This window comes from Triticum aestivum, chromosome 5B, assembly GCF_018294505.1.
Source record: "Triticum aestivum cultivar Chinese Spring chromosome 5B, IWGSC CS RefSeq v2.1, whole genome shotgun sequence".
Taxonomy (NCBI): Eukaryota; Viridiplantae; Streptophyta; class Magnoliopsida; order Poales; family Poaceae; genus Triticum; species Triticum aestivum.
Genome location: NC_057807.1, coordinates 173,559,726 through 173,569,507, shown reverse-complemented (window position 1 = coordinate 173,569,507; position 9,782 = coordinate 173,559,726). Strand labels below are relative to the sequence as shown.

Genomic DNA, 9,782 nt, shown 5'->3' with positions numbered 1-9,782 from the left:
ATACGACTCTACGTATGCTTACTGTTCGCTTTACCTAGAACAAGTATGAAACTAGAAGTACTTTGCAGGTGTTGTTGGATAGGTTTGCAAGATAATAAAGAGCACGTAAATAAAAAGTAGGTGCTATTTAGATAAAGGGCACTTATGATTGGAACTCTAGCAAGCATCCGAAACTACTAAAGATCATTAAGGTAAAACCCAACCATAGCATTCAAGTATCAAGTCTCCTTTATCCCATACGCAAACAACCTACTTACTTGGGTATGTACTTCTGTCACTCACGCCACCCACCATATGAAAATCATGAACATATTGCAAACCCTACAGCGGGGATCCCTCACGCTTGCGCGACACGGAGAGCACCATAGGACAGCACCAATAATAAAACATGCAACTCAAACCAATCATAGCAATTCATCAATCACCGATAGGACAATGAAAATCTACTCAGACATCATAGGATGGCAACACATCGTTGGATAATAATATGAAGTATAAAGCACCATGTTCAAGTAGAGGGTACAGCGGGTTATGGGAGAGTGGGCCGCTGAATATAGATGGGGGAAGATGATGGAGATGTTGGTGAAGATGGCGGGGGTGTTGGTGAAGATCACGGTGATGATGATGGCCCCCGACGGCGTTCCGGCACCACCGGAAGCAAGGGGGAGAGAGCCCCCCTTCTTCTTCTTCTTCCTTGACCTTCTCCCTAGATCGGAGAAGGGTTTCCCCTCGGGTCCTTGGCTCCCATGGCTTGGGAGGGCGCGAGAGCCCCTCCGAGATTGGATCTATCTCTCTGTCTCTCCGTTTCTGCATTCTCGGATTCTGCCCTGGCACCGTTTCTTTTATATCTGGAGATCCGTAACTCCGAATGGATTGAAACCTTTGCCCAGATATTTTTTCAAAAATTAGCTTTTCTTGCGGCCAAAGTAGAGCACCAACCTCCTTACAAGGGGCCCATGAGGGTGGGGGGCGCGCCCACCTGGAGTGGTGGCGTGGGCTACCCTTGTTGCCACCTCGGGCACCGTCTCGCGTTGATTCTTCCTCCCAAAAATCACAAATATTTCAAAATAATTCTCTGCCCGTTTTTATCCCGTTTGAACTCCGTTCGATATTGGGTTTCTGCAAAATATAAAACATGCAACAAACAGGAACTGGCACTAGGCACTGGATCAATATGTTAGTCCAAAAAAATAGTATAAAAGGTTTCCAAAAGTATATGAAAGTTGAATAATATTAGCATGAAACAATTAAAAATTATAGATACGACGGAAACGTATCAGCATCCCCAAGCTTAATTCCTGCTCGTCCTTGAGTAGGTAAATGATAAAAAAAAGATAATTTTTGATGTGGAATGCTACCTAGCATAATCTTGATCATGTATCTAAGTATAGCATGAATATTAAGACACAAGTGATTCAAAGCAATAGTCTATCATCTATTATATCTAAAAAGTATTTGACGGGCTTATCAGAATAAAGATAATTAGCTTAAAAATCCCACTATAATTAGAAACATCCGACATTTAATTCGGTGTGTCTATTTCCGATTAACAGAGAATAGCCATTAGATCTACATAAACCAGATGGGCCCGTGCCGTGAGATCACAATAGGTACAAAGGCTGGACTATCCCAGGAGGCCATGAGCGACCAAAAAATACCCAAAAAAACATAGAGATGGAAACTCTTCCGTGAGATCCCTTATACTCAATCTCCCGATCTAAACAGGCTGGACAATAGCACGAGTGACTAGACCTCCTTAAAAATAGTGCCTACAGGTTATATTCTCTCGGCAACCATAACATGAACAAACTCTCATGATCCTCCCACACAAAAAAACATGAACTTGTACAAAACTCTCCAAACAAATCCAAAATCTCACAAACAATGTACAGAGATTCAGTCTCTCCAAATAGAAGAATATCTCTTTAGAGTCCACATACAACCAAAATCTCATGTTCTTCGAGGTCAACTTCATTGTCTTCCTCCAGCAGGCACCAGCCGGCTCCGTCGAGCAATCAAACCACCTCTAGGTACAATCTTCACGAAATTATAGATCGGAACTATTAATGGACCAATAAAACCTCAATTATGCTCTAGGGATTGCTCATCTAAAAAGATTTGCCATGTTAGTTCAGAAGGTTGATTATGTACAATAATCAGACCTATTAATGGATCAATAATACATCAGTTATGCTCTAAGAAGTGCTCATCAAAAAGGTTTGAAATGTTAGCTCAAAAGGTTGATAATCTACAAATAGAAAAAACTATCATGTGTATTCGATATTAAGTAATGCAATTCTATATGTCTGGGTTCATACTTTTACTCATCCAGAGAAGGTTGATGCGTGGATGTTGGTTCCAATGTATTCACATTAGGATAATACATACTCTAGAAGACTAGAACCATACTACAACTGTAACATAAACAAATGGGATTGCTTGCTATGATATAGAGAAATATGTATGATGCATTATATGGTTTTCATATCTGATCAACCTTAAATTCGATAGCGGCTTCATGTCCTGATGCCACCAGCTCCATCTGAGTTGCGATAGCATGCAAAGCAACTACCTAAAATGCAGAAACGGAAGTGTTATATCCAACGGAATTCTTGAACAGTTTAACATTTCCTGGAATCCCAAATCACAAGCTAAAATTAAAAGTTGGCATACTTATGACGCTCCTACATAATTTCAACCAAAGTGCGGGGTTATGCAATGGTACAAGGATGGCGACTATTCAACTTGGAACAAGATTTATCGAAGCATAGATAACAACGGGAACACATGTGGGAGAAAAGGTACATTATCCAAGAATAATAATGCCGCCAACTGAATTAGCATGGCCATTTGTTCTAAAAATGAGACAATATCCTACATCAGTTTGATTTGCTATGATTATCAACAAAAGCCATGGACAATCCATAAACAAGGTAGGATTATATCTACCAGAACAAGTTTTCGCACATGGACAATTATACGTAGCCTTCTCAAGAGTCAAAAAAAGGGATGGACTATGGGTAATGGTAAATGATGAAGATAGCAATGAGGACGATGTGGTCACAAACATAGCCTATAAAGAAATATTCTAATGGTATGAACAAATAACACAATTTCAGCATGATGCTTCTTTCAGTAGATGAGGCCACTGGCCTCTTACATAAGAATTGCATACATATAAATTTAGTACACTGCGAAATATCCTTAAAATAAAATCTGACTTAACTATCCTAACATGATATGGCAGGTCGAATATGGTCTACTACCGTGCCAAAGTATTGCAAACATGCATCCACACGTGAAATAGTTCAGTACTACCAAACACCGACAATGTAGATTATGTGATACTTGATTCTACAAGCTTATTGTTTAATACAAACCAATAGTCAGAGCATCAGGACATTGTTATATTTCATATGTACAATGCAATCAGGCATGTTTTCATATTCAACTATTATATATTAATTTTTCATTGCAAAGTATTGCAAACATGCATCAACAGTTGAAAATAGTTCATGCCTAACAAGCATAGACAATATATATTATGTGGCATTTGATTCTACAAGCTTATTATTTAATGCAAACCAATAGTGAGAGCATGGGGGCATTGTAATATTTCATATGTACAATGCAATCAGACATGTTCTCACATTCACTAATTATATGTTAATTCTTCTCTACGAAATATTTAAACTATAGCTAATCACAAATGTACTAATTGTTGCTTGAATTTGTCGAATATTAATAGGGGTAGGGGGGACTAACACTACCAATGCCGGCCCTAAGCCCGTTAAAAAGTGGAGGGGGCAAAAACAAATTAACTCTACACCTTAAGATGTATTTCACATTCAAAACTTACTATCATCATTTAGTAACTTAGCTCTGAGTCAATCAATTGAAAAAAAGAGCAGTCATTGTACACGATGATACAATGAATATATGTAGTACTCCCTATGTAAACCAATATAAGACGTTTTCGGTCACTACTAATTTGCATTGGTATGCCTGCTCAGACATATATTTACATTTTAAATTTTTCTCTAACTTGTATCTATTTTGTACCTCAGTCAACACTTATAGACCACTTAAAAAAATAATCACATGTTTTTTCAAGATTTCAAGGAAAAATGATGAAATATTTAACACTAACATGCATTTTTGTTAATTATATTATGGTAGAATCGCACAAAAAGGGGAAAAGGTTAAGAAAAAAGGGAAATATGACAGAGTCGGGAAAAGGAAAAAGGGGGACCTGCAGGTTGAACTTCGAATAATGTTGCTGTGAAGTGCCGAGCTGCCTCGAGTGGATATATAGATGATGCTTCTGGCTTGTGCTCTTGGGGAAGAAAATGCCGTCAGCATCCTCATACTAAAGCTGGATCCAAGAGGACTGCGAGCCCGCGGGAGATGAAATCCATTACCAAGTCGATCTCACTATCTCCCTGGCGCAGCTAATCCTTGAGCGCTGCTACCCCTCCATCGCCATTTACAAGAGACCGATGAGGCGTACGAGCAGCCAAACCAGCTGCCGTCGATGCTAAACCTGTAGCAGAACCAGCAGCGGAGTGGATTCAGGTGGAGGACGAGCAACCTCAATGCAGCGAGTAAAGAAAGCAAGCTGATTGGATCTGTCCGGTAGCAGCAATTTGTGGGTGAGCTGAGAGAATAAGGATAGGAGAAAGGGGATCTCAGCAAAGACAAACATTCTCACTGTGTGAAATAATTACGGGAAAGAAGAACGGAGAAGTAAAGAAGACTCTGGGATGGGGAAAGTCAAGACTACTACTGCTGGGACCCATTAAACAAAGGTAAATGTTTGCGACCGGCACACCGGCCAAAGTTTCGGCCGGCCGAGTGCGTGTCGTGGGATTTTTTTCCGATTTGATTAGCCATGTCATCACACCTAAGCACTAAACGCGTGGCTGTTGGTGACCCAGGCACCGCCCGTTACTCTTGTCTTCCTCTTCTTATCCATTCGGTGCCCATCTGTATTCTTATCTAGCCGGCCGCGTCTTCTTCCCATCCACCCGCACCCAGGAGGCAAGCTCGCCGCCGTGGCCGTCGGCAAATAGATGCGCCTCATCTGATTCGTATGTGGATCGCCGGCGCGGGATGCACCCTTCTCCATGGCCGCTCGCAGCGACGGGCGCACTCGTCGCCTTGTCCGCCTCCGCCAGCAGCTGGATGCGCGCCCTGTCCATGGCCGCCGCAGCCAGGGTGCGCCCGTCACCATGGCCAAGCTGCAACCGGCCACGGTGGCGGCGAGTTCATGCTGGAACCAGGTATTTATTTTTGCTGGATCCACCTTTTTGTTTTGTTACAACCCCTTTCGTTTTTTGCTACCATCGCCATTCAATTGTGATGCACATCTTGTTTACTGGAAGCGGTGCCCCGGTTTGCTGCAACCTGATGGTGTGGTGTATGTGCTACAAGGTCCACGAGGAGGAAGCTACATCCAGCGGTGAAGAGTGCTGCATCCAACGCCGTTCAATGTCGGGTCTGCAACCGTGCAGGTCGGAGCTGCAACCGGCTACTCAGGGAGCTGCAAGAGGGATGGCCATTTTTGCGAATGCATTTTCCTTTTGTTGAACCAAAATTTTGTTTTTGCTGGAACGATGTAATTTTTTTGTTGGAACCGAGATAATGTTGTGCTTCAACGATTGCAGAGCTCTCAAATGCTTATGTCGTTTTTGCTGGAAGCGTTTTTATTTTGCTTCAACCTACCACCGGATTTTGACCCTTGGCGAAGATTTTCGCTGCTTCTGATTTTTGTTGCTAGGCACTCTGACCTGCGGCGAGCTGCTCCAGTTTTTGCTTCCACCATGTTCGGTTTTTGTTGGATCCAACTATATTTTTTGCTTCCACCATGATGAGGACCGGCAGCGACACAGTGACTAGTGGCCGGCGGCAACGACGGCAACCGGCGGCGAGGGCAGCGCCAGGCGAGTGCGTCGAGCGGTGCTTCGAGGCTGGGCACATAGCTCATCCATGGCGGCGCGATGGAAGTTTTTTCTAAAAGAAGAATAAGTTTTTTTTGAAAGATCCAGGTTGGCTGGCTTTTCATGTTGATCATAGCAGAGAGCAATGGATAAAGTCAAATACATGAGGTGATCAGAATTATCAAAGGATTAAACAGAAAAATGAAAACTGAAAAAGCCCAGGTTTTGACCCGGCGGCAAATCCAGCACTAGCTCCATTCAGCCTATCCCTTCTGGTGGCAGCGTGAATGGGTGCATCAGGCATGTTGCTCCGGCCTGCCTCCATAGATCAATGCCTCGCCTGATGGCTTGCAGGATTACTCTCTCAGATGCCTCCTTTCCCCTGAAAGTGCAGTCGTTCCGGTGTCTCCAAATTTCCCAAGCAGCTAGCATTGTGAGCAACTTTATGCCCTTCCTGAACATTGGTGTTGAGGCCTGGACAATGCTCATGATCCGCTCAGCGCTGCATGTGGGCTGCTCATCAGATAGCATACGCAGCGCTTCACAGCCCTTCCAAAGCGAGAGGCTGTTCCAAATTGTGATGGTGAAGGGGCAGGACCAGAAGATGTGGTCAACCGTCTCGAGGTTTCTGAAACAGAACTGATAGAAGTATGCATTAGGCCACCCTCTTCGCTGCAGTCGATCATTGCACCATAACCTATTTAGCAGCAGCAACCAGAAGAAGATCTTCAGTTTCCCGGACGCCCAAGTCTTCCAGATTATCTGTGGGTATGTGGAGTTGTGGTTCGCTTGGAATTGCGCCCGGTAAGCCGAGGCAGCAGTGTAGCAGCCGGTGGCTTCCAAGTTCCATCTGATCTCGTCGCTCGCGTCTGAATCAAGGTTTACGGGCAGCAGTCGTAGCAGTCTTGCTAGGGCAACACAGTCACTTACTATTTGATCTGTCTGCCCGTGCGAAAGGTCGAGGATCCATCGATCATCACGTATGGCATCTGCAGCCGATCTGTTCTTTCTCCTGGAGTGCTTATACAGAGCTGGAAAAAGGAGATGCAGCGCGCCGGCCTGGTGCCAGGAGCAGGTCCAAAACCTTGCCATCTGTCCATTACCAATCGTGACCGAGGTGGTTGCGCTGAAAAACAGCCGATCGGAGGCAGTGCACGACACCTCCATGCCAACCCATGGCTTGTCTGGATGCTTCCAGGATTGCCATAGCCATCGCTGCCGCAAGGCCCGGCTAAAGCACACCAGGTTGAGGATGCCAAGTCCTTGCTTATCCATCGATGAGCACACTTTGCTCTAGTTTACTTTACATTTGCCTCCGGAAAGCTCATTCTCTTGTGCCCACAGGAAGCGTCGTCTGACTTTGTCGATTTCTCTGAAGAATTTCTTGGGCATGCGAAGCACTGACATTGCAAACGCTGGGATTGCAGTTAGCACTGCTCTGATGAGGACTCGTCGGCCAGCAATGGACATGAGCCTGCCCTTCCATCCAGCTAGCCGTGCTCTGATTCGGTCCAAAACAAACTGGAGGTGCACAAGTCTCGTTCTTGTCAGAGTTAGCGGGAGTCCCAAGTATTTTAGCGGGAAATTAGTGATGATGCCTCCAAAACTTTGCAGAATTTGCTGAACATCCACTTCTTCACATCTAATTGGCGTCGCTGTTGATTTCTGCCTGTTGATCTTCAGGCCCATGGCCTCGCCAAACAAATTCAGTATGGTGGTGAGCACCTCCATCTCTTCTTTCACTGGGTTCATGAACACAACTGCATCACCTGCGTACAAGCTGACTCGCAGCTTCAGCTCCCTCCTCGGCAGTGGCTGCATCATTTGTTGTTGAACTGCTACATCGATTAGGCGTTGCAATGGGTCAATGGCCAGAATAAACAGCAGTGGGGACAGCGGGTCGCCCTGCCGCAGACCCTTGCGGTGCCTAATCTTCCTCCCTGGCACTCCATTAAGCATGAACTCCGAGCTTGATGATGCCAGTAGCCAGGCCACCCAGTCCCTCCATCTGGCGCTGAATCCTAACTCCTGCAGTAGCTCTAGCAAGTAATCCCAGGACACGCTGTCAAAGGCGTTGGAGATGTCTCATTTGAGTAGCATCGCTGGGGTTTTGGATCGATGCAGCGCCCGCACTCCGTTTTGGACATAGAGAAAACTGTCCTGTATGCATCTCATCTTCAGGAAGGCTAACTGAGCAGGGGAAACTAGCGTGCTGATAACTTTGGAGAGCCGAATTGACAACACCTTCGTGACTAGCTTGGCGAAGGAGTGGATTAGACTGATCGGGTGAAAATCTGTCATCCGCACAGCTCCATCTTTCTTTGGCGGGAGTGCAACAAAGGCCGTGTTCAAAGCAGCTAGGTTCCCGCCCGCTAAGCGGTAGAATTGGTGAAAAGCTGCCATGATATCAGCACTAATGATCGACCAGCAGGCCCTGAGAAAAGTTCCATTGAAGCCATCAGGGCCTGACGCCTTCTCTGCTGGTGACTTCATGATCGCTGCCCAGATCTCTCCTTCTGTGAATGGATTGTCCAGCCCTGCCGCTTCAACCCTTGGCAGCTGCAGTGCTCTCCAGTTCAGAGTCATGCGTCGCCCCGCGCCTGCTGCCATCGTGCTGCTAAAGTGATCGTGTATAATCCGCTCCTTGTCTCCATGCGCCGTGGCACAACGATCGTCGCTCTGGATTGAATGGATGAAGTTTTTGCGCCTTCAGGAGCAACATTTGGCGTGGAAGAACTTCGTGCTGGCGTCGCCTGCTCGCAGTGAAAGTACCCTGGATGCTTGCCTCCTTCTTGCCCGCTCAATTGCCGCCAGCCCCACCAGCCTGATCTTGAGCAGTTTGCGTAGGTTGAACTCTGCACCTGACAGTGTTCATGTCTCCTGCGCCACGTCAAGTCGAAGGATGACCTCACTAGCTATATGGAATTGGATCTTGGCATCACTGAACAACGATCTGCTCCAGATCTTCAGATCATGCGCCACCCTGGTAAGCTTGACCTGCAGACGCACAAACGCGCAACGCTGCTGAACCGGCCTGCTCCAGGCGCGCTCCACGGTAGTGTGAAAGCGCGGGAATTGTATCCAGAAAGATTCAAATCTGAAGCGAGCACGACGGATCGGAGCTTCGCATGGCGCCAAGACCAACGGGCAGTGGTCGGAGCACGCCATGGCTGCTGCCATCAAGCCATAGGCGGGAAAGAGAAGCTCCCAGCTCATAGTGCGGAAGAATTTGTCTATACTAACCAGCATTGGGTTTTGCCGCTCGTTACTCCAAGTGAATCGCCTGTTTTTACATTTGATTTCCCACAAACCTGTCGCGTCTAGTGCCGCTCTAAACTTTCCCATGATGCGCCGATTAAGGTTGAAATTATTCTTATCTCTAGGTTCGTATATGACGTTGAAATCGCCAGTGAGGAGCCAGGGTTCACCAGGGGGTGGGGCGGATCTTGCCAGCTCCAGGAGGAACGCATCCTTCCGATTGTCCTATGCCGGACCATAGACCACGGTCAGCCAAAAAGTAGTGGCCGATTGGCTGACCGCTACTTTGGTAGTGATGGCAAATTCTCCTACTGCCTGTGACGCGATCGAGACAATCTCGCCGTCCAAAAGAATGGCCACCCCGCCTCTAGACCCGATCGCAGGCAACACTACGCAGTCGGCTAACCTGCTACCTCCTATATCTCTGACTAGAGCTTGTGACCAAGTGTCGATTTTCGTCTCCTGAAGACACAAAATCGCTGGTCGATGCGCCGCAACAGCTTCACACACTGTGTCACATTTGGCTGGCATGTTAAGCCTGCGTACATTCCAACTAACTATCGGACAGTGGTTGTCATCCATATG

General features: G+C 46.2%; 1 long non-coding RNA gene across 4 annotated transcripts; it reads right to left on the bottom strand.

Annotated features, from left to right (window-relative positions):
- Nucleotides 1-788: 788 nt before the first annotated feature.
- Nucleotides 789-4,834, bottom strand: LOC123110942 (uncharacterized). 4 transcript variants are annotated; one of them, XR_006453861.1, is made up of 4 exons: nt 4,422-4,793; nt 4,253-4,336; nt 940-2,572; nt 789-848 (listed from the first exon to the last, which is right to left on the bottom strand). It is a non-coding gene; the product is annotated as an uncharacterized lncRNA (long non-coding RNA). The 4 variants fall into 4 exon arrangements; XR_006453860.1 differs by having other exon boundaries at nt 940-2,037; nt 2,498-2,572; nt 4,253-4,792; XR_006453858.1 differs by having other exon boundaries at nt 4,253-4,788.
- Nucleotides 4,835-9,782: the final 4,948 nt, after the last annotated feature.